The following is a 25,390-nucleotide window of genomic DNA, read 5'->3' on the forward strand; positions in this document are numbered from 1 at the left end:
GTATTTACTACATAAACAAAAAAGAAAAAATCATGATATATATAATCTCAATCGATATAGTAAAAAATGAATAAAATTCAACATCTTAACATTGAGTTCAAAACAGAAAGAATGATCAACTGTAAAATGCAGAAATCTGCTTTAGTAAGATAGGGCAGCTAACAAGGTCATGAGATCAAGATGTTTCTCTACATATCTGAGGTTTAAAATTGAAGCTGCTTCACTGCCCAGTGAAGTCTACGAGAGCTGAATGGGAATGTGGGACAGACCAAACCAGTCCACTGCTCAAGCTGGCAGGCACAAGAACCAGGGCTGAGTGTGGGCCTGTGGAGGGTTATTGGGTATCTCAGGCCCTGGTGTACCTGAGGGCCAAGTGTGTGATTGGGTAGGGCTGGGCCACGGAACCCATCCATTTGTGTAAGAGACAGAGCTGGAAATAGCTCTGACCTAGCAATTGCCACTACTAGTGTATGCATAGGCTGATATGGGTGACAGAATGAGCCAGAAACCATACTAGCAGGCACACACAAGATTCAGGTCTGGGATCACCTCATATGAAATTTCTTTGAGGGTCCCCCCCAGCCTAACTGCTGGACTCAGAACTCCAACCATAGGGAGAGTGGCAGGACCTATGGTCTGACAATTAAGTGCATGTGTCAGTACTGGGCCTCCTTAACGGCTTGGACGGAGCAGTGGACAGCATGCTCAGATGCACATGGAGGATTAGGCAGTCCATTGGAGCCTGTAGAGGACATCTGGTACCATAGCAGAGGAAGGGAGGCAGAGCAAATTGGTCAACTACCCAGTGAAGCTTGACAGCAAATTTCTGGGCAAATGGAGATTCTGAGGTGGACTATGTCAACCAGTGGACCATGGAAGGATTTCCTCATCCTTGGATCAGTGAGATTGACAGCATTTCAGAACTATTGAAGCCATTTGAACAGGACCCTTGGCATGTATGCCACGTTGGTGACCCTGGGATGACATTGGGTGGTCGTTGCCCACCCCTGGGTATTGAGGCAGTTGGAGGGCTGGGTGTGATTTTTCCTCTTATCTTCCCCCTTCCCCAGGCACAGGAAGAAGAAAAACAAAATGTGGAAACAGTGATCTCGTCCACTTTCCCCTAATACTCAACCCTTCCCACCCAAATCAACTATGTCAATATCATCAAAAATAAAATTTTAAGAAAAATTGAAGCTGCATGTGCCATTTTGGAACCATGCAGGTTAGAAGCCATCTCTAACTACAAGGAAATTGAGTTCCTCAGATCTGTCATGGCCTGTTTAACCCATGAAGCTAATGCCAGCTATTGTGTGCTCTCCTCCGTAGGAAGTCACACATGCAAGGGACGAGCCGTTCAGGCTTCTGTTGAACCCTGAATTTCTTCTAAATTGTGTTTGTGGGACGCTGCATGAGTGAATTGTAGCAGATGCACAATCATTAATACTTAAAACCTAAACCCGACTGCATTACGATGCTCTTTCTGGAAAACCCTCCAATGAGACAACTGCTTGGAATTCTGCTGGCTTAACTCTCAGTGTTTCCCCCATCATTGCAGGGAGCCTATTGGCTAGAGGTGCTGCTCTTGTGGGGGTGTTGGGGAAATAACTGGGGTGCAGGCTGTCATGGAGTCAAGGGAATCATGTGGCTGTTGGAAATAATGAGTCCGGTTGCCCCAGCCCTGTTTACTGCAACGCATTTGTGCTCAGACTGGTTTTGAGTGGTTTAGCCAGTAATCTTAAATATTTACACAGCATTTGTCTTTAAACAGAGCACAGCACAGCACTTTATAGGAGTGACCTCATTTATGAATCCGGCATTTCTAAAAGAAAGAATGGGCCAGGAACGTTATTTTGTGATGTTCTGTTGTGGAAACAAAGCGGGCAAGAAAATGGCTTGCTTCAAGAAGCATACAAATATGGTTTCCTTCAACTTTGTCTTGTCAAAACAGAGTGACCAAGCCTTCCTTTAAAGGGGCTGTGTGGGACATGGAGCAATACATACATACATACACCTTCTCAGGGAAGAGGTTTCTGATCAAAGGAGGAGTTTGGCCTAACTACCTCTGGCCGCACTTACATGCTAACCCCTCCACCAGGGAAGGACACACTACCACAATATTGGACTTCCTGGCCTTATGAAATGTTAGAAAAAAATTCATTTTCCTTATACATTGTCCAGTCTGTGGCATTGTTACAACAACACAGAGATCAGATCTCTGAAGATACCTCTGTTCCGTCGGATGAGGAGCTGTGACACTGGCCTTGGTTGAAAAGGGTAAAGTTTCCTGCCGGTCGCCACTTGGCCCATGAGACAGTGTGGTTCTGATCAGATACAAACCACAGTCCTTAACATCAGCTTTGTCTGCAATCAGGATGATGTGTTGCTTTTCCTATGGTTTTTGCTTTGTTTCTGTAATAATTCAGATTCAGGCAGGAAGCAGCAGGTTATTTATTGGATGCCCTGAACCTCAACTGTGTTCCTTCTTTCTTTGTCCCAGGTATCCTGCCTTTCTCCGTATCACACCCTCTTTAATTCTTCATCATCTTAAAGTTAAAACTGAAACTCTTGACCAAACGGACTCTGGCCATCAATGGGTTGATGAGATGTGATTGGCAGGTAAGCTTCAAACCTGCTTAATGTGATACCCCAGAACATGACTAAGTAACTTGCAACTTTTCAGCCTCATGCCCTGAGGCTTCCCCATATATATAGAATCACTTCCCTAAATATGTAAAATCACTCTTTTCATACCCCTATGAGTTTTTGCCTACTAGAGTAAATGCCTCTCTCCTGACTCAACTTAGGGGTTGGCAGAGGAGAGGTCTGGGGGTTCTCTCCTGGAAGTGGCCATGTATAAAAATGATAATCTTGACCTGATTTCTTCAGGGCATTTTGGAGTGAATCTTTTCCTTGTGCTTTGGGAAGGACAGTTCGCAGACATGCAGGGTGTATTTATAAACATGAACTCGTGTTTTCTCTCTGCTAGGGATGCGTAGAGGAGTAAGGTGATATATTTCATAAGGGGACAGTTTACCAATAGTCAAACCAAACACAGGACTGGCCGTGTGCCACATAGGTCAAGAGCAGAATAGGAACCTTCTGGCCTCCAGCATCCCTTCCTTGGGAAAAAGCTTTCCTTGAAGAAAGCTCCCTGTTTAAAATGTATGTGTATCAAGAATGCCAGGGAGGTGAAACAGTTGGGGAAGCAGTTGCAAAGCCACTTGAGATATTTACATCTCGTATTGGAATGCTTGCGTTCAGGTCCAGGCTCTGCCATCATTTCCAGCTGCTTCATAATGTGCACCCTGGAAAGCATGTGATGGCTCAGGTACCTGGGTCCTAGCCAACCACATGGGAGGCTTAGAGTGTGTTCCTAGTTCCTGGCTTTGGCCTAGCCCATCTCTGAGTGTTGTGAGTGTATGTGTTTGTGTTTGTGTGTGTGTGTCTACATTTCAAATAGATTAGATAAATAAGTAAAAAAATCAAAATGATTAAGAACTTCAAAATGCTGCTGATAGAGCACTAAACCAACTGTGAGGTTTTCTGCATGTTGGGCTACCTGTGTCCTCCCACAGCTCAGTGGTTCCAGCAGAAACACACAGCCTCATGGCCTTGGTGCGTGGAAGCTTCTGCTGTCAGCTGACGGTGTGGGCTGGCCTGAGCTGCTCTGTAGAAAGGCTCGGGGAGAAGGGAATGGATGGCTTGAGGGCAGAGTTGGAACCTTGGTCCTTTACCAACTTACAGAGAAGTTTTACAGAAACCAAAGCTTTACAGACCTTGGCATTTTGTTGTTACAAAAGTATGTACTTTTAATGTTTTTCATTTGTGGAAGCCACAAAAAAGGCAATCTGGAGGTAGACTAGTGGTTACTAGAGAGGGAGAAAGTTGCAAGGGGGAGTTCAGGGGGTTGAGGGGGTGTTAGTAGGAGGTTTGAAGAACAAAGTACAGGAAAAGGAAGAAGCTCGTTCTATGTGCCACAGCCCAGGGCAGTGACTGGAGTGCAAACTTTTTACATATTTAATTAGTAATTAGAGGAGTTCAAAGCCTCCACACATAGAGGAATGATAAACTGCTAGGTATGTTGATTACTGTAACTTTTCAGTACACATTGTATGCATGTAATGAAGTACCATTTCCTACCCAGAAATACATAAAACTGTTACGTGGCGATCAAAATCTGTGAAAAATGTTGAAATAGTTAGGACTGCTGACTCTTGGTTTGATTATTATTATATTCATGAATCAAATCATCACTTTGACCCCATACATACATACAATCAAGTTTTTAAAAAATAAGAGGTTTTATTTACTGGGTTGGTATCTGGATTTGTAGTCTTAAACATCTTAGAATGCATGCACATACAATTATCTCTATTTCTGTGAATGTCCGTGCCAAAAACAGGGAGAATAAGCCTCCTGGGAGAGGTGGCATGAGCAGGCACTGAGGGTGCAGAGAACAGGACGTATGAGGGTGAGCCTGTGGTACAGCCCGTAAGCTCCTGCTGGGGAAGCCCGCATCCCATCCAGGAGTTCCTGAGTTCAAGTTCTGGCTCTGCTCCAGTTTCCAGATTCCTGCTAGTGTGCACCCTTGGGGGCAGCAGGTGAGGGTTCAAGTGATGGGTCTGTGCCACTCACGTGGAAGACCTGCATTGAATTCCCAGCTTCAGCTTCAGCTTGGTGAAATCTCTTGTTATGGAGTAAACCAGAGAATGGAAAATCTCAGCCTCCCTCTTTCAAATAAATAAAATTTCAAGAAGTTCTAATAATCATGAATGTATACAGTTAAGAAATGTTAAGTACAGTCATAGTGTTATGCCAACAGCCTCCAGATATTTTGTCTTATAAACCTTTTCATCTGTTACCTGCTAAACAACTTCCCATTATACCTTCTCCTGGAAAACCCCATTCTGCTTTCTGTCTGTCGATCTGAGTTCCCCTTGCATCATATATGACTGAAATCATGCGGTGTTTTTCTCTCTGTGAATGGTTTATTTTATACTTAACATAATGTTCTCATGGTTCATGTGTGCTATAGTATTTGTCGGAGTATGCCTCCTGCCTAAGTCTGAATAATATTCCAGAGCATGAATATTCTGCATTTTATTATCTCACTCATTTGTTGATGGACACTTGGGTAGCTTCAACATTTGGGGTATTATGGATAATGCTGCTGTAGACATGAGTTTGCAAATATCTGTTTAAAATCCTATTTTCAGTTCTTCTGCGTATATATGCAGAAGTGGAATTAATGGGTTTCTTTTCTTAAAAAAATTTGTAACAGACAGAGAGAGAACCCTCCCGTCCATTGGTTTGCACCCCAAATACCAACACCCAGTCAGCTGAAGCAGGCCTCTCATGTGGGTGGCAGGAACCCATCTATTTGACATATCACAGGTGTCTCCCAGAATCTGTATCAGCAGGAAGCCAGAATCAGGGGCTGGAACTGGGAGTTCCATATGGTATTCCCCACACTCGTTCATGAATGCATATTCCCTGCCTCATTTTTTAATAAATCCTGATCTCACTTGTGCGCCTTACTTATGCCTCTGTTTTGAATTCTTATCTCTGTGGGGGCAAGAAAACCTGAATTAAAAATAGAGGTACATATTCCCATGACCATCTAGCTTTACTTATTTGAGGAATTGCCATACTCTCAGAAGCTACAGTCCCTTGAGAAGTGCACAACATCCAGGTTTTCCCAGATCCTTGCCAGCGCTTGTCATTTCAGTTTTGTTTTTGGATAGCAGTCATGTTGGCAGGTGTCAGGTTGTATTGTGGATTTGAAGTTTGAAGACTCCATTTCTTTTAAGATTCATTTATTTACTTGAAGGACAGAGTTACAGAGAGAGACGAATAAATGGAGAAAAGCGATATTCCACCTGCTATTTCACTCCTCTAATAACTGCAACAACTGGGGATGGGGGGCAGGGACCCAAGCACTTGGGCTGTTTTCTGCCACTTTCCAAGCTGCATTATCAGGGAGTTTAATCAGAAGTGGAGCAGCTGGGACTCAAACTAATATCCAGATGGAATGCCAATGTCACAGGCAATGGCTACATCACAGTGTTGGCCCCAGTTCCTCTCCTTTTGAGATCAGAGGAAAAGAAGAAAAGATAAGAGAAGAAACAAACTTTTTGAGGTGAATAAGGATGCAGGGGAAGGCCAAAGCAAATGGCCATTTTGTCCACTGTTTTGGTGAAAGGCCGTTGACCCAGAGGGGAGAATATAAAGCAGGCGGAGGCTGGAGGAAACTGGAGATTAAAACATGAATCAGCATTGGTTCATGTCCCAGCTGCTTCACTTCTCATCCAGCTCCCTACTTGTGGCCTTGGAAAGCAACAGAGGATGGCCCAAAGCCTTGGAACCCTGCACCAGCATGGGAGACCTGAAAAAAGCTCGTGGCTTCTGGCCATTGCGACCATTTGGGGAATGAAGCAGCAGATCGAAAATCTTTCTCTGTCTCCTCTCTGTAAATATGATCTGCCTTTCCTATATACATACATACATACTTAGGTACATACCAGGGACTCAGGAGAACAAAAATGTCTAGATTCCTTCCAAGGACAGTGCCCTAGTCAGTCACCAAGGACCACCCACTGGATCCCATCTCCTAAAGATTCTGCATCATCTCTCACCTCAACCCTTGGGCCCCAAGCTTCCAACATGTGGAACCTCGAAGCACATCTGAGCCATGGAAGTTAGCAACAGAGGGACACACAGTGGAGGCTCCCTGGAGCTGGGGCACTGCAGCCAGCAGCAGCCTCACCTGGAAACTAGCTGGGAATAAAAGAAAGCAAACTCTGCATGCCATTCCATTCAGACCCACAGATTCAAACACTCTAGGGGCTGGTCCAGCTCTCTTTGGTTTAACAATCCTGCCTGCTGGTTCTGCTACAGGAAGATGTGGAAGAAAGAACTGGCAGAGAGCTAGACAGCGTATGGTAGAATGGAGATGGATTAAGAACAGAGGTGTCTTTGAAATGAGAACTGCAGAGGAGGAAACAAGGGTCGAGGCCATCAGATAGGAGCAGAGACAAGCCCAGGAGAAGGGAGCCTGGCTGAGGGAAGGGCAATGGAGAGAGCCGATGGGCTATTTTATTTACTGTAGTTTGGAAGAATGAATAGAATTCATCAGATACAAAGTTCCAGTGTCCGTCATACTGAACTTGCAGGTACTGGGCACTTTAGAAGTTATGAGACCTTGGACAAACTCTGGAACATCCCTCCTTAAGCTCTCTGGAGATAAACTTAACCACCAGTTTGGATTTCTATAGCCCTTAAATTAAATAATCCAGATACCAAAGCCTGGCATATGAGAAGAGTTGATAAACATCAGCTGTTACTTTTATTACCAAGCACCCCTGGTTTGTCAGCGGTGGTGGGCAGGGATAGTCAAGAGAGAACATGTCTTCATAAACACCTTTCCTAATCAAACTGTACCCCATGCACACTTGTTGGATGATTCATGCTCATTGCTAATGAGTCTCTCTTTCACTTTTGACATTTATGTAGTGCCTGTTGGTCATCTACATATTCTTTACATCCATGCCATCTTAACAGTCTCATGGCTGGTCAAAGATTAACACAGGGAAACGGATGTCCAGGGTATGTAGCTTGTCTTCTTCAGAAGCGTGGACATAATTAACAGTGTACCACAATTGTCTTCACAGTTAGCTTCAGTTGGAGCAGCAGGTATGGACAGGTGTTGCTGTCCCTCAAGGCCATACTTATTCCAGTGAACGTCCCTCTAGTCCACAAAGGATGTCAGCTCAGGCTCTGATGTGACCCCTCCTAGGCATGGCCTGGCTTTCAGCTGGCTTCCTGCACTCCTGATGGAGAGGAGGCCTCTCTCTGACCTATGGGGCTGTCATGTATTTCTAAACAATAGTTCCAGACCCTGCTTCCTCTGCAGTGAGCCTGAACCATGGTGGCTCTGTATTCTGATGTGGCTCAAGAATGTTATTGTGGGGCCTGACGTGTTAGCATAGTGGTTAAAGTCCTCACCTTGCACACACCTGGGATCCCATATGGGCGCTGGTTCTAAACCCGCTTCCCATCCAGCTCCTGCCTGTGGCCTGGGAAACCAGTTGAGGATAGCCCAAAGCTTTGGGACACTGCACCCACGCAGGAGACTCAAAAGAAGCTCCTGGCTCCTGACTTTGGATTGGCCTAGCTCCAGCAGTTGCAGTCACTTGGGGAGTGAACCATTAGACAGAAGATCTTTCTCTCTGCCTCTCCTCCTCTCTGTATTGTACCTTTCCAATAAAAAAAATAAATAAATCTTTAAAAAAAAGAATGTTAATGCTTCTTCCTGCTGTGTCCCTTAATTCCCTTAGAACTGAAGAGGTAACAGAGAAGGCAGGTGGAATGCTCAGCACGCCTGGATGAACTTCATGAACTTGATTAGTATCTTGGCTCACCATCTCCCACCTGTATAGGTCATTTCACATTTTTGTGATCACAGCTTTCCTCAGACCATAAGAACATTGGTGCACCTGAAATCCTTGATGCTTAGTACAATACATGATACATTGCATGCAGTCAATAAATAATTGAATTCTATTCTATAATATGCCATTTTCATTGAACATAATAGATATTTATGTCTCTACAGTAAAAATAATTATACTCATAATTTAAAATGTTTTCATAATGTCATGGAATTATACTTTATTAGAAGTTTTTCTTACATTGGACTTTTGAATCTGTTTCTTTTCTTTTTTTTCATTTTTACTGTTAAAATATTTATAAATATTTACAAAAATAGCCATGCATAATTAATTTAACTCCCTGGGAAATCCTTAGGATAAACTCTCAAGAATGAAATTACTGGGTTGAGGAGGTGTGGCCACCCTGATGATGTTTCTTCAAGAGCCAGTCCTAGTAGAGCCATGCGATATGTGCCTGCTCTACAGAAGATATTCACATGCCTGTCTCTAGGATGCATTCACATCGACCAGGAGGGAACAGCTCCATGTCCAAGCTTCCAAAATTCACTGGAGGCCAGGGCATTCGTGACCACCTCATAGGTGGAACAGAGCAAACCTTTTTGATCTCTGAGTAATCAACTAGACCATTGACACGAATTCTGCCTCCCCTCCACCCAGTTCCTAAAGCAAAATTCCAAAATGTGACTCCATCAGAAGGCATAGTCTTCTGAGAGGCAGCATAGCTCCAGGCATGTGGATTGAGACTTTATGATCTCAAAGCTGATGGAAGATCTCTATAATTAACTTTTATTGCATTTCAGACAAACTGTCACAGACTTCAGTGGCTTCCAAAAGTGGTTAAGTTTATTACCTAACACCCTAGATGGGTCTACAACGGTCTTAACCAGCTAAAACCAGGGTACCACCAAGACTGGCCTCTTTTCTAGAATCTGAGGGAATTTTATTTCCTTGCCATTTTCAACTTTCAGAAACATTCTCATTCTTTAGCCCATGTTTGGTCGCCTTTGTCTATCTTCAAAGCCAGAAAAGTTAAATGGATTTCTCCTTCCTTCCTTCCTTCCTTCCTTCCTTCCTTCCTTCCTTCCTTCCTTCCTTCCTTCCTTCCTTCCTTCCTTCCTTCCTTCCTCTCTCTCTCTCTCTCTCCCCTCCTCCTCCTCTCCCTCTCTACCTCCCTCTCTTCTCTCATCTTCACGAGGAGGATTGGAAATAGTCTTCAGTTTTTAAGAACTAGCCTGATTATATAAAGCCTACCTGGACAATCCAAGATAATCTCTCCACAGCAAGGTCTTTGATCTTAATCACATTCAGAGTTCTTTTTGGCACATAAAGCAACATACTTACAAATTCCAGGGATTAGGACCTGGATGTTTTTGGAAGTGAAAAAGGACTGGAGAAATTATTCTGGCTGCTAGAACATGTGAGGAGTGACTCGAACATCAGCCCTAAAGGCCCTGCCATTTTGGACTCAGTACTAGTTTAAACATCTGCTTTGCCTAGGTCAGCTTCCTTAAGTTTCACAAGCCTGTCAGATTTATATTTTGTTATCTGTCAATCTGATGTAACTTTGCAACTCTGTTCCCATCAATCCACTGAAACCTCATAGTGCCATACCTGACAACCCTCCCCACCAATCCCCTGCAGCTCCAATAATCCCATCCACCAATCATTCATGGCTGCCCTCCCATCCACTTCCTCTTCCTTCTCTCTCCCCTGTGTCTGATGCCCCTTCTCAGACCGACCATTGCCTTGTCCTCCATCATCTTGCCCCCTTACTCTTCACTGCAGCCCCCTCCTGCCACTATAGCAAGAGACGTTTCCCTTTTTGTTCTCTCCCCTCAATCCCAACTTCCATTCCTTACCCTGTTGGAATAAAGGACCTCCTAGGTAGGTACTTCTCTGTGTCTGGTAATTTCAGTGGCAAACTTATCCTGAAAAGAGGACCTAACTGCATAGAAGAGCTAACACAAGATCTAAAAGAGAAATACGTGTCTTAGTTTCTAAACTACACAGTCACAGAATACATAACATTGCCAAATTATTCATAACAATACATCAGTTACCAATGATTAAACTTAGTGAGTCAAGTACAAGAATCAATGCAATAGTTCTTTCTTACTCCCAGTTTCATTTTCCATAGCTTTATGTATTCATGGTCAATTGGTTCAAAAATACTAAATGGAAAGTTCTAGAAATAAATAGTTCATAAATATTAAATTGTATACCTTTCTGGGCAGTATGATAAAATCTCTCTGAAAGTTCTCTGGGGAGTACATCATTCTTTGTTCAGTGTATCCCTTCTATATATGTTACTTACTTTCTTGTTACTTAGTAGCTATCTGGGTCATCAAATCAGCCATCAGAGCTTATTTAAGTGCTGCTATTTTACCTAATAAAGGCCCCAAAATGCAAGAGTACTAGTGCTGGCAAATTTACTAAAGAACATTTCTTTATAGTAGCCCGCTATCCTATTATTGTTTCTTTCTGAGTCTGATTTACCAGTTAAACTTTATGAATGATGTAATTACATGTACAGGAAAAAGGATGGCATATATGGGGGGTTGGTGCTATTTGCAGCTCTAGGCTCCATCGATGGTCTTGGAACATTTGGGGAGCACTCCTGTGTGAGCTCAGAAAACTTCATCTTCTAGTTGTACCCTCAAAAGTTCTCTAGAATGCCAGGTAGACTCAACTCTCCATCACCTTGGCCACCTGTGTTGGGCTTGAATCTCTGGATTCTTGAGGTGGCATCTCTGATTTTGTCTGGACTCAAGCTCTGTACAGCTGATTACCATTGTCGGAAGGTGGGACTGGGCAGAGGTGTAACACACCAGGGGACCAGCCAAGGAGAAAGGAGAACGGGAAGAGATCCTGAAGGTGGGCCTTGCCCTTCATTGTGCTACTGTGGGTGCCCGTGTTTCTGAGGTGGTGCTACTGGGCTTCCTTTTTTTTTTTTTTAATTATTTATTATTTAACTTCATTAATTACATTGTATTATGTGACACAGTTACATAGATACTTGGGTTCTCCCACCCCTCCCCAAACCCTCCCACCATGGTGGATTCCTCCACCTTGTTGCATAACCACAGCTCAAGTTCAGTTGAGATTCCCCCATTGCAAGCGTATACCAAACATAGAGTCCAGCATCTTATTGTCCAGTCAAGTTCAACGGCTTCTTAGGTATACCCTCTACTGGGCTTCCTTTTTAAAGATATAGTTCTACTTGCAGCTGCTGGATTTTGCCCACTGGGATCTTGTGTTTAATTCCTGGGGAGAGGTTCTGTGATGAATGTGATACCAGATGTGTGTTTTTCTGTACAAGGCTCCACTAGCTGAGTTCTTTTTGATTTCTGTTTGTTAGTAACACAAGTGAAAACACAAAGGAGAATAAGGAGGGGAATTCACACTCTCCTTTGAAAGCTTGGAACATGAGATCATGATCCAGGAGAGGTGGCAGAGCAAGCAAAAACCTAGGAGTCAGTAGAGGTGTCATGGTGGGCTCTGGGCCTGGAGTTCCCGCCAGCCCCTGAGCCTCCTGGCTCCTAACAGATCTCAAGGGCAGGAGGCCAGCTGCTTCAGAGGGCTTACCATAAGGCTTGCAGTACACCACCAGATGACATCAGAGTCTGTGGCTCTACCACTGTGTGATGAGAGCAGGGACCCAACAGATAAGACACAACCACTCCTGAGTCTGACTTGGTTTAATTCTGCTGTGGGATCCACCAGGACTAACCCAGGGAATTTTGGCTCTAAGTCTCTGGATCCACTCAGGGGGGAAAGGTGAAGCTTTGTGTATCTTCTCCAGTGGTAATAGATTGGTGTCCAAACTGTATCCTGGTGGGTTAATTATAGACAAAATGGTGCTACACTGTCTTGAGTTTTGAGGTTTGTCCTTTATTTTCTGGACTTAATTTTTCTTATAAAACTAATAACCCCTGGCTTATGGGATTCTGTAAGAATAAAATTCAATAATGTTGTAATAGGTGTAGTGAAAGTTGTGGCACTAAGTAGGCCCTTTCCTTTTAGAAGTATTTATCTTTTTTAGAGAGGCAGACAGACATCTTCTGTTGATTCATCTCCAGTATGCCTGTAACAGCTGGGACTGGATCAAGTCAGAACTGGGAATACAGAGCCCAATTTGGCTCTTCTACATGAGTGATGGGGACCATTCCCTGGTGCTTCCCAGGGTGCACAACAGGACAAGCTGGAATTGGAAGTGGAGCTGTGACTCAAGTCCAAGCACACCATAGGATGTGAGCATCCCAAGCACCCATCCTGGTGAACACTCTGCATCTCACGTCCACACCAGGTGGATCAGGGACTCTACTCATCCACCAGTACACCTTCCTGCCGATCCCAGATACTGCACAAGAAAGTCTTCCATGCCTACTTTAAACAAAGTAGCTCATGAATAGAATTTGATTTTAACCAACTCTTCTTTTACTATCTAACTGTGGAGAAGGGGCATCCAGAATATCATCTAAAACTCCTCCAGTGATGCCTAACTCTCTGAGTGGAGGAGAGGAGGAGACAAGATCTGTCAAGGCACATTCAAGAGGGAACACAGGTGCTGACAAGTGAACAGTGGCTTAAAATGTACCATACACATGGTTCATAATTAAATTAAGTTCTTCAGCCAGGGCACAGGTTCTCGCCTGTCCAAGGTATGAGTTTGCATCTGGATGGCTCGTTGATAGCAGGCCCTTCATCTATTTCCAGGTAGTTTGATAGGAGAGAATGTTAATTTTGCTGCAGGCTGTGTGCATCTGAAGCGCAGACTGAGGGATCCAGGAGGCTTCCTGGGACCATCAGGCTCCCTGGGATGGGATGGAGTGCCAGGGGGCCAAAAGGGGAGATGGAAAATTTTTTTCTTTTTCTTTTTCCATTTTTTTCTTTATTTTTGACAGTCTTTACATAGTTAATTAGGGCACAACGGTTCGAGGGCTACAGGAAAGTGGGTAAGACTATTATTTCCACGTTGGTTTTTTTTTTTTTTTCCTGTATCTCGGGTAAAGGGGAAATAAAAGGAAAAGCTCCACCCATTCTCCCACCCATCCCAGGTCCCTGATGTGAGGCATGCTCCAATGCTCCAATGGTCTTGCTCAAGTGGTTTTGATAGTTCAACAGTTACGAATTGCTGCCAGTCTCGCCATTCCAAGCACGATGAGGTCACTGCAGAATCCACTGATTGAAATAGTCCACCTTAGAGTCTGTTTGCCCAGTTTTTCACTGCCAACATATGGCTGGGGTAGTTGATTGATTTGTTCTGTCCTCTGTTGTGATGCCAGGTATCCTCTGCAAGTTCCAATAGACTGCCATACCCTCCATGTGCACCTGAATATGCTCTCCACTTCTCCGTCTGAGCCTCTGAGGAGGCTCGGCCGGCTCTGGCACTTGCACTCCATGGCAGACCATGGGTTCTGAGTCCAGCAGTTCGGTTGGGGAGATCCCCAAAGAAACTTTTGTCTGATGTGATCCCAGACCAGATTGTTGTGTGTACTTGCAAGTACTGGGTCCGGTATAGTCTATTGCCCTGATCAGGTGGTGGTTGCAATTGCTGGGTTATTCTGTTTCCAGCCCTGTCTTCCACTGGAACTAATGGGTGTTGCAGTCCAGCCTGATTCTGTCCAGCACACACTCGGCCCTCACATAAACCAGTGGAAGCCGCAGCCTAGTTGGAGCGACCCACAATAGCCCCACCAGGCCTCCCCCCACTCAGGTTCCCGTGCTTGCCAGTATGTGCAGCAGACTGATCCAGTCTGTCCCACATCCCATTCAGCTCTCATACATGTCAATGGGCATTGAAGCCTCGTTCAACCCAACCAGCCCAACTATCCAGCCCTCACACATGCTGGTGTGTGCCTTTCTGTCTAGCCACCCCTGCCCCAGTCCTGGTTTTCGTGCTCTCCAATGGGAGTGGTAACCCAAGAGGGAGGAGTCCATTATTTTCCTTCTAGGCCACACCCAGGGAAATGGAAGACTTTGAAGATAATGCATAGCTACTGTTCTCAATTCATTGCCAATTTATTCATCCTTCAGGGTGGGAAGAAAGTCATAGAATTTAAATCCAGAAGCTGCCTCAAGCAGTTCTGATCTCACACCCAAATAGGAGCCTTTATATAATGTCTCTCACTAGAGGGAGAGAGAAAGAAAGGTTTCTCTCACCTACTGATTCGTTCCCCAAGTGGCCTTTAGAGCTGCGAACTGGGCCAGGCCTAAGCCAGAAGTCAGGAACTCCATCCTGGTCTTGACCATGGGTAGGAGGAGCCTAAGTGCCTGGATCATCTTCAGCTGTCTTTCCAGGCACATTAGCAGAGAGCTGGCTGAGAAATCAGAGGAGCCAGGACCCAATGGTGCTTTGATATGAGAAGCCAGTGTTTCAAGCAGCAGCACAAACCTAACTCTTTGTGCCACAACACTGGCCCCAGATAGTTCTAATTGGAATTATGAACCTCAGAATTTCTCCTGGCTTCCTTTCATTGGTACGATGCTTCCCTGGAGCCTATAGATTGAGCTTCACTCTTTTTACACGGGGAAATTGTTTGAATTTCCAAGGTCTGCTGTCATCTTTTTGAACTTTTTTCCCTCCACACAAACTACTCCCATTACCTTCAAGCATTTGCCAAACGGCTGCTAGCCTCACTCCACCAGCTTGTCACGTCTAGTGCCTCGGCTAGTCTGCAATGCCATGACACAGCGGTAGATGGCGCCATTGCTCAGGCCCTATGTTAGTGCTCCAGGACTTCAGGAAGCTGTCAACACCAGTCCGTGCCTCTCCACTACTCTCCCCAGGTTTTCCCTGAAAAATCTTCCCTATTTGCCAAGGGAACTCCTGGCCAGACCTCCACCTCTCCACTTCGGGTGGGGAGGGAAATTTCATGTCTCCCCCACAAGCACTTGCTGAGTGATTAGCACTTTCTCGTGCATTCCCACCCTGAATGCAAAGACTGCCTGTCTGTCTTCATGACTAAAATGTGGCTCTCCCTGCAGAGCACGGACACTCCTGAAGTCTTTGCAGAAGACAGCCGCGTGCGTGAGATCCACCAGCTTGTGCCGGTCACTAAGATGGACTCTCACGGTGAATACAGTGACATTTTAGCATTTGCTTTAGCCTCATTTATAAAAGTGAAACAATGGGGGAGCCAATTATTAAAACCAGTGAGGGATAAATTATTATTTACATACACAATGGACCATTTGATAGTAATTAAAAATAATATTTTACGGGCCAGCCCAGTGATGTAGCAGTCAAATTCTCTGCCTGGGTTATCAGCATTTAATAGGGTTTGTGTCCCAGCTGCTCCACTTCAGATCCAGCTCACTGGTGATGGCCTGGGAACAGCAGTTGGCAATAGGTCCCCCCTGGATGTGGGGCAGAAAGCCATTGAATGACACTTCATAAACATAATTTATGTTGAATTATGGTTTGCACAGAAGATTATTGGTTCAAGGATTCCCTGTGGACACTAACAACCCTGGATACTCGGGTCCCTATGAAATAACAAAGTATTTGCACAGAACCTACATCCATCCTCCAGTTGTATTCTTGTATGCTTTAAATCACCGTTAAGTTGCCATAAACATCTAACACAATAAACTGTTTTGTGGACAGTTGCTGTGCTATACTGTTTAGAAGATGATAGCCAGAAAATAAGTCTGTCCCTGCTCAGTTACAGATGTACTTCTCCCCCTAGAATATTTTTGATCTGTGGTTGGTAGAACCGAAGGTAACAGGGCTTGTGGATGTGGAAGAATAACTAATGAAAGATAATGTTCATTTCCTAATTTCAGTTTCAGGTGGTGAAGCTGAAATTCAAAGAATTTACTTGTCCTTTCCATCAGCCCACTGTTGAGGAGACAGAGGAATTTGAAAGTGGTTTTTCATATCTTCTTAAATCCCATGAAACCATATTCTCTCATTTTTCTTTTCTTCCATCTTATTTCAGACTTTGGATCCCTCTGTCCACAAAATTGTCCTGTATGTGAACGTTCACTGGCTTCCCTCTGTAAGGCTGTGGAGACATGGTGCTGTCTCCACTGCAGCCTCACCCCTCCTTCCAGCTCAGGGAAAGACAGCAGGACTGCGAGCTGCACTCACCTTGTCCCTCACAGTAATGACTTCATGTTTGTGACAAACTTCGAACTTTCAGAAAGTAAAACACAAAAGCAGGCCAAGGCCTCCCAAGCATCTCTCGTCCCTGTGCAGTGCGGTAGGAAGGACAAGCAGGGTGTAACAGGGAAGAGAACAATTTCTTCAACACCCACTCTCTCAGTCACTTTCCACACAGTAGCCCTTTCAGTCTTGGGGACAGAGCTGCCAGGGAGGAGATTTTATTTCCCGGAGGGGTTAAGCAATTTTCCCAAAGTTGCTCAGCTCACAAGCCAAAACTGGGATTTTGAAACACCTACACTTAACCATCAATCCTTAACCGCTAGGCAAAATGCTTGCTGTGATCCATGCTCTAACTTCCTCACTCACACCCTACAAGTGGCAGAGCAGGACTCAGCCTTGGGTTGCCTCATTGCCAATCCAAAGAAGGCTCTTGTCAATGCATGGCATGAATAAAATCAGATGAGATGTTCATCCACATCCCTGGGACCTGGAAATACTACAATAATAAAAGCATGATTAAATTAGGGCTCTTATCCTATGATTAAATTAGGGCAGCTTATCCTGGGTTAGCTGAGGACACTAACTATGGGGGCACTTCAAAAAGTTCATGGAAAAATAGAATCAAAGATAAAGTGTGGGGCAGGTGTTTGGCAGCAGGTGGTGGATGACTCAAGTATCTGCATCCCTGTTTTCCTCATGAGAAACCTAGATGGAGTTCCTGGATCCTGGCTCTGGTCTGACCCCACTGTGGCTGTGGCATTTGCAATCTCTGCTCATTTGTCTCTGTCTCTTTCTTTGTGTCTACCTTCAGCTAAAGTGAAAGAAAATACATAGATCTAAGTACATTGAAAAGCTAAGGTGCGGGCCCAGTGCAATAGCGTAGTGGTTAAAGTCCTCACCTTGCCGGCCTGGGATCCCATATGGGCACCGGTTCTAATCCTGGCCGCCCTGCTTCCCATCCAGCTCCCTGCTTGTGACCTGGGAAAGCAGTCGAGGATGGTCCAAAGCTTTGGGATCCTGCACCTGAGTAGGAGATCCAGAAGAGGTTTCTGGCTCCTGGGTTTGGATTGGTGCAGCTCTGGCTGTTGCGGTCACTTGGGGGGGGGGAGGGAACCATCGGCTGGAAGATCTTCCTGTCTGTCTCTCCTCCTCTCTGTACATCTGACTTTGCAATAAAATGAATAAATCTTAAAAAACAGAAAAGCTAAGGTGCATTTTTCATGAACTGTGTGAAGACCCTTCAGATAACCACAACGGGACCTCAATAAGAAGGATGCAGAAGGTAGAGGAGCAGTGGAGCTAAGGTGATGGAAGCCAGAGGTTGGAGTGATGGGAGGCCATGGGTCCAGAAGTTAGTGAAGGCACAACACGACTCCAGCCTGGAGAAGGAACTCTGTAGGTGGATCCCTTGACTTTAGCCCTGTGATGCTGGTTTCAGACTCCTGGCATACAGGAAAAGAGTGAATGTTTTAAGCCATGAACTTCTAATAATGTGTTAGAGCAGCCAAAGGAATAAAACACAAGTGCCATTTACATACATTACACACATGTAAGAGAATAAACTACTTAAAACATTTGAGATCTACCTTTTTATGTGAAAAATGATCTGGAGTAAGTTGCTGTAAACAAAGGCCACAAGTGCTCGGGCTGGCACTTGGATATTTAAATTAAAAGTAATTTTAAATTACTTGTTAAAGCCAAAACTATACTAGGCCAGACCCAGCCAGATTAATTTTATAATTGAGTGTGTTATAGGGATCTTTGGTTTATGTATTTGAAAGTAAGTTTTTAAATCATTCCTAAGACTTATACTACTACTCAAGGGTCTGTGAAGGAAGTTTCCTTGGTGCATGTAGAAAAGATTAATATTCTTAGCAAGCAGGGAGTATAACTTTATTCACGTTTAGTCCAATGAGGTTTTTAGTCATGAAGAAGTATGTATTCAGTCACAAATGTTTGCCTTGAATGGAGGTGCATACATAGGAATCTACATATTTTGGACACATAATGTGATTTATCAACCTCATTTGCATGTCATAAACAGTTTATAATACTAAATTTCATAACAAGGCAAACATTTTCCACCATTAGCCTTGGCACTAAATGCATATATGGGAAAAATGTGTTCTACTTACTATTCTTTCCCCACAAAGAATTAGTATAGAGGGGTTTCAGCCTTGAAATAATTCCTGGGTATATTGGATCATTTTGTATAATCATTATTCACAATGATGATGTTTAACACACCTATTATTTTGTTGAAATTACCTCTGAGTATACAAATTACTATTTGAAACCATGATTGTGTTGATTATAATCTTTTGACTGATAAATATGGGTTTGAAGGACCCATAGTCTAAGGTGTAAATCACGGGTATCATTAGATGTTGATGGTCCTGCCTTCCAAAGCAGCCTCAAGCACGTTCACTGGCATTCATTTAGCAGGAACGAGGGCTGGGGCACACTAGCACTGCGCGCCCTCGGGTCTCCACAGGACACTAGCAGTGCGCGCCCTCGGGTCTCCACAGGACACTAGCACTGCGTGCCCACGGGTCTCCACAGGACACTAGCACTGCATGCCCACGGGTCTCCACAGGTTTTGCCTGGTGTCAGGATGGTTGAGCTTTGCTGAGGCACCATTGTGCATCTCAAAAGTGTATTTGTTGTTATGCCTTCTGGAAGTATAACATGCAACAACAGAACTACTAGTGTAAAACACAAGGCAGACATCATTAACTACCTTCAGTTAATGACATGGACTTGGAGGAGCATCAGTGACACAGAAAGGAGAAAATGTGAGACTTAAATTACAGCTGTAAGTGATAGCAAGAAATTTAAAGTCAATTATAAAACACCCCCCCCATAAACACTGTGTCACCCCACACCCACCAAGAACCTAATGAGTTAATCTTTTTTTAAAAATTATTTTATTATTTTAATTGGAAAGGCAGATATACAGAGAGGAGATACAGAGAGAAGGAGATACAGAGAGAAAGATCTCCTGTCTGTTGATTCACTCCCCAAGTGGCTGCAACGACCAGAACTCAGCTGATCTGAAGCTAGGGGCCAGGAGCCAGGAACTTCTTCCGGGTCTCCCATGTAGGTGCAGGATCCCAAGGCCTTGGGCCATCCTCTACTGCTTTCCCAGGCCACAAGCAGAGAGCTGGATGGAAAGTGAAGCAGCTGGAACATGAACTGGTGCCCATATGGGATCCTAGCAGATGCAAGGCGAGAATTTAGCCACTAAGCTCTTGTGTCAGGCCCTGAGGGGTTAATCTTGAGGCTTGTACCTGAACCCTGCCAGAAGATGCTTGGATGCTGCTGCAGTTCATTTTGGATCCCAGTAAACATCTTCACTTCTCCATATTATTCCCTGGATTCGCCATACAGAAACACTGCCAGGGATATTTTTCAAAGGCCCAGTTGTGTGTTGCTTGTAGGTAGACATGAATGCATTCCCAGGATGTCCAGGCATGGACCACCAGGTGGCCACTCTCTAATTACTGCATTTTAAGGTAGAGGACCACCCTGCAGCGTATTTATTGTCATACCAAGCCAGACTGAACTTACAGAGGTACATTGTAAGATTCATTTATGTTTTGTTGAACACTGGTGCTAATTTGGAATGAGTGTGTCCAGACTCATCTCATAATTGGCTCAGAATCTGTTTCCTGACTTGTCCCAGGCATCTTCTCTGGATTGGAGGAGGGAGGGGAAACTAGACTAGATTTTATTGTTTTGTTGTTTCCTTCCATTGCCAGGTCACAAGCCCCATGGGAGGCCAGGGGCAGGATTTGGTGGGATTTGAACCACAACCCCATGAAAACACAGGAGCACAGGAAATAGTGCCTGCATTTTTGGTGCTGCCCTCACTCCATATTCTTGTATTCAATGCTGGAGCTCCCCTGTTGTCCCAAGACAGGTAAGTGACTACCTTCTATATACTCAGGAAATGGCCAGTGTAGCATTGAACCATACTAGCCAGTGATGCTACTTCTGTTCCATCCCACCTAGGGAGGACAGACCCCTCAAGGCCATTCACTTAGAGGCCAACAGACAAGTCTTCCTTGGATGCTGCAGGTCTGTGGAAGGGTCATCCATGGGTGACAGAGCTGCTCACAATCTGTTGTTCCTGAGTATGGATCTGGCTTGGCTCCCATACACATAGACAGGGCAGAAGCTGCTGGTCCAGTCCAGAGCCTCCCTGTGTAACACTATTGAACTGGATGGCTCTTTCCTCACTGGAAGGGGGGTAGGAAGGAGGCTGATGGTGATGGTTTCCATCCTAACAATTCCATCCCTAGAGGAGCAGCCAGGAGGGCTTCCCCAGGGACCCTTTCCTATGGTTAGGGGGCAGGCGCTCACCTTTCAGGAAAAGGACACAGGCCAGGGAAGGGCCCATGTTCAGATCATGCACAGACAGTGGATGAACCTCATGCGTGTAACTCCCAAGCCCCTGCTCTTTCAATTGGACCATGCCACCATTCTTGCCGCCTATCTCCTGGGTTGCCCATGAGGTCCAACCAATCCGTCTAGAAAATATTTTTCTCCACTTATTCTCTGTAGTTCCTTTTCTTCACCTCCCTCCACTTGCTTGTGATAACTGCCTTATTTTGTTTCACACCCTTTTATCAGGGGGACCTGAGAGATTTGGCCTAGTGGACTGCTATCACCTTGGCCACATCTGCCTCCAGGGCTTGCTCCACCCTGACAGCTGGCGTCTGGAGAGGGAGATGGCTGCTGGGTGGAGGGGCACAGCTGATGGCTGGCTCCCTGGCCCCAGACAGCACCTTGGGGATGCCTCAGAGGTGCTACATGTCCCTGCCCTCCCCCCCCCCCCCCCACACACACACAGGGCCTGCAGCCAGGCCTTTTCTCCTCATGAGGCTTCTGGTTGGTTCTCTCAGGGTCGGGCAGGCAGAGGTGTGTATCTGGAAGCAGAAAGCCTTACTGCTCACTTACCACATCTTAGTTTCCTTCTGAACCACCTTCGCCAAAAACAACTTAGTATAATCAGAGCAGAAAATTTGGAAAAAACCCGGAAAGAATAAAGAGGAATGTTACCTTTCTGTCATTAGCATTCTTTTGTTTACATGTCTTTTTATGAAACAAAATCATACTCTATCTACAATTATTTATCCTGTTCTTAAACAATAGCCCTTCTCTGTTGTGACAAAATTTAGAATACTCAGCATGTTGAATAAAAATTACTTTTTAAAAAAGATTTGTTTATTTTTATTGCAAAGTCAGATATATAGAGAGAGGAGCAGAGACAGAGAGGAAGATCTTCTGTCCAGTGATTCACTCCTCAAGTGACCGTAACAGCCGGAGCTGCGCCAATCTGGAGCCAGGAGCCAGGAAATCTTCCAGGTCTCCCGTGCGGGTGCAGGGTCCCAAAGCTTTGGGCCATCCTCAATTGCTTTCCCAGGCCACAAGCAGGGAGCTGGATGGGAAGTGGGGCCACCACAATTAGAACCAGTGCCCATATGGAATCCTGGGGCGTTCAAGCTGAGGATTTTAGCCACTAGGCCACCACACTAGGCCCAGAAAAATTACTTCTTACTGCTCTGTTGAGAACTAATAAGCACTGACATTTTGTCAGATACATTTCTAATCTTTTCAACAAGCATTATAAACCAAAAAGGGAAAAGTATAGTAGATTCACACTTTACAGACTTTAAAAATCTTATTTTATTTTGCTTTTGTTTGAAGGGCAGAGAAAGAGAGAGAAATCTTCCATCTGCTAATTTACCCACCAGACAGATACAAGGGCTAGGACTGGGCCAGGCCACAGCCCAGCAGATTTCACACGAGTGGGGGTGATCATGACTCTTCTGCCATTCTGAGGCCCTTCATAGGGAGTTGGATCAGAAGTGGAACAGCTAGGACATGAACTGACCTGCTAAGAAATGTTTTTAAATGTGGGAACAGACATCTCAAACCACTGGCTAGTGTAGGAATGCCCTTTGTGGGGGATGTTCTGACCCAGACTGCCAAGGTTCAGAACACAAAGATCCAGCTGTCTGTGGCAGCTTTCTCAAAGTTCTGTCCATTTCCATTCATCTCCCATGAGAATCACAGGCTTGTTCCTTCACTCAAAAATGACTCCTTTTCTTTTCTTTTTCAAAGATTCCTACTATTTAAAAGCTAGAACCACAGAGAAGGAGAGACACAGAAAGAGATCACCTACTCTCTGGTTCACTTCACAGGTGGCTCCAATGGCCAGGCCCAAGCCAGGATCCAGTGTCTTCATCTGGGTCTCCCACACATGGGTGGCAGGATCCAAACACCTCGTCTCCTGCAGCTTTTCCTAGGCTATCAGCAGGGAGCTGAATCAGAAGTGGAGCAGCGTCCCGAATGGGAATGCTGGCTTCCCAGGAGTCCTTATTTGTCACACCACAGTGCCTGTGCTCACGATGCTAAGTTTTCATCTTGAGCCCAGTGATAAGCAGCAAGAGAGATATAGCTGAGTTTCAGAAGGTAAGATGCACAAGGGAGAGGTTAAATGACATAGGGTTAATACTTTGGTCACTGCCCCACACCTTAGAGCAAGCTCAGGATGGCTGGCTGTGTCTGTCTCACCCCTCTGTCCCCTGCCCAGACCTCCAAGGATTCCACCAGAAGAGTGAAAAGATGGGAGGATGTGAGAGGGGTCCCTCCTGCATTGTCACAGGGCTCAGCCTGCGTCACCAATAGCAGGCGGTGCCACCTCCTCACCCCACCCATTGTGCCAACTCCTGGCCTCTGCTCAGTCCTACACTGGCAGAGGGAGACCTACCTGCCAGCTAACCGAACTAAAGAGAAGTAACGCACTTCCCCTCCCACACATTCTCTTTGCCTTACTCCAAGGCCAGAGGGAGGACAAGCCAGGCCGTGTTCAACCTGAATCTGCCGGAAAGAATAGCCGCCCGTGTAAGGGGATATCTGTAATCTACTCAGAAAGGTTTTTATAAGCCCAAGGGTAAATTGATAGAAAACAAGGCCCCTGCAAGGTCAGAGGGGCTGAGCCCCTAGGACAAAGAACTGGTTTCAGACCCCTTGCATTGCTTGGGCAGGGCCCAACCCCCGGGGATCATGTGCTGCCCTCCCACCAATAGAGGCTCTCTGAGGTTCCACCTTCCCCCACTACCCACTCTCCTCCTCCTCCCTGTCCTCTTCCTCGCATTGAAGCCAGTGTTTAGATCCTTACCGAGCTCCCTAAAATCCATGAGCCTAGAAAAAGGAGATGTGAAGCTGTGTCAATAGGTGGCCTGATTTGCAGCAGAGCCGATTGGCTGAACTCTCTGCCATTTGCGATCTGAAGGAAATAGGGGAAGACCAATCCCACGTGCAGAGGGAGCCCAGCCCAGGACCTTGCCCCTAATGGTGGGGGCTGGAAGCCTGCTGCCTGCAAGTGCACAGTTGGCTTGAGCTGCTGAGGGCGTAGGCCGGGGCGGGAGCGGGGGCGGGGACATGTGCAGGGGGCACAGGAGATAAAAGGCTGTGTGGATTAGAGGGAAGCTTCTGGGAGGTCCCTGCCTGGAGCTGGACCCTAGGTTACTAGCTGCAGAGTGCATGTGATCCCAGACCACAAGCACACAGGGCTTCGCAGTTCCTGCTACTCCCACCAAATTCTGAGAACAGGAGGCAAAATCACATGCTTTGAATGCCAGGGCAGAGATCTGTGCCAAGACAGGCATCCTAACAGTGACACATTCTCCCCTGGTTTCTTTGTGGGCAAGATCCTGCCTTCTCTGGGCATATAACACTTCCGTTAACAGTCCTAATTCCACAACCTGAGTTCTTCTACTTTGTGTGGAAGTGATTTTCCTTTCCTCCCTGTTGGCATTGAAGATTTCTCCCAAGCAGGTACTTCACCAAAACAAGTCAGCACAACTTGTGCAATTCTGTCTCTGGTTTTTGTGTAAAGTGTCTGGCTATTGTGTTTACAACAGGGCCCAATCATATTGAAGCCTGAAATTGTTGTCTCCAAAAACGAAGAACTTTAGTAGCACTCATTTTTTTTTTTTAATGCCAAATAAAGAACGAGTTTCTCCCAATGTAATCTTAGAGGTCAGGCAGATGCAACCTGAAGAATTAGGCTAGTTCTGGACCTTATTTTCTATTTTCTTTTTTAAGACTTATTTATTTGAAAGGAAGAGTTACAGGGTGGGGGGAAGAGAGAGATAAGGAAAGGGAGAAAGAGAGAGAATGAATGAATGAATCTTTCTTCTGCTAGTTCACTCCCCAAATGGCTACAACACCTGGAACTGGGCTAGGTTGATGTCAGAACCAGGCACTTCATCCAGGTCTTCCATGTGGGTGCAAGGGGCAATGTACTTGCACCACCATAAGCCGCTTGCCTGTAGGCACATTAGCAGGGAGCTGGATCAGAAGTGGAGCAGCCAGGACTGGAACCAGTGCCCACATTAGAAGCCAGTATTGTGCATGATGGCATTACCTGCTATGCCACAATGCCAACTCCATTTCATCTTTCAGAGAAATGTTAGCTATGTTAAAAAAAATTGTTGGAAGAGAGACCAGGATTGTGGAGAGGCTAAAACTATGTTCTAAACAAATAGTTCAGCAACTCAAGTGCAGTAAGCCTGGGAAAGGCAAAACAGAAGGGATATAAAAGAGCCACCTTCACATCAAGGGCAAGCTGTGTGACATATAAAAGGCAGACTAGGCCCGGTGCAAGACAGGAAGGCATATGCTGGTGTGAAGATAGCTTTCTTCCTTTTCTTTCTCTCTGTCTACCTTCGTTCCTTCCTTCATTCTTTCCATCTTTCTTTCTTTCAAGATTTATTTGAAAGGCAGAGAAAACAAGGAGAGATGGACATACACA

General features: G+C 45.2%; 1 long non-coding RNA gene across 1 annotated transcript in view; it reads left to right on the plus strand.

The window, feature by feature from the left end:
* Nucleotides 1-2,504: 2,504 nt before the first annotated feature.
* LOC131481389 (uncharacterized) overlaps nt 2,505-25,390 on the plus strand; it is a 49,493-nt gene continuing 26,607 nt past the window's right edge. The window contains exons 1-2 of the long non-coding RNA XR_009246279.1: nt 2,505-2,619; nt 20,325-20,485. This is a non-coding gene — a long non-coding RNA (uncharacterized LOC131481389). The remainder of the gene's footprint in view (nt 2,620-20,324; nt 20,486-25,390) is intronic.

The sequence above is a fragment of the Ochotona princeps genome, chromosome 11 (assembly GCF_030435755.1).
Source record: "Ochotona princeps isolate mOchPri1 chromosome 11, mOchPri1.hap1, whole genome shotgun sequence".
In the NCBI taxonomy this organism is placed as follows: domain Eukaryota; kingdom Metazoa; phylum Chordata; class Mammalia; order Lagomorpha; family Ochotonidae; genus Ochotona; species Ochotona princeps.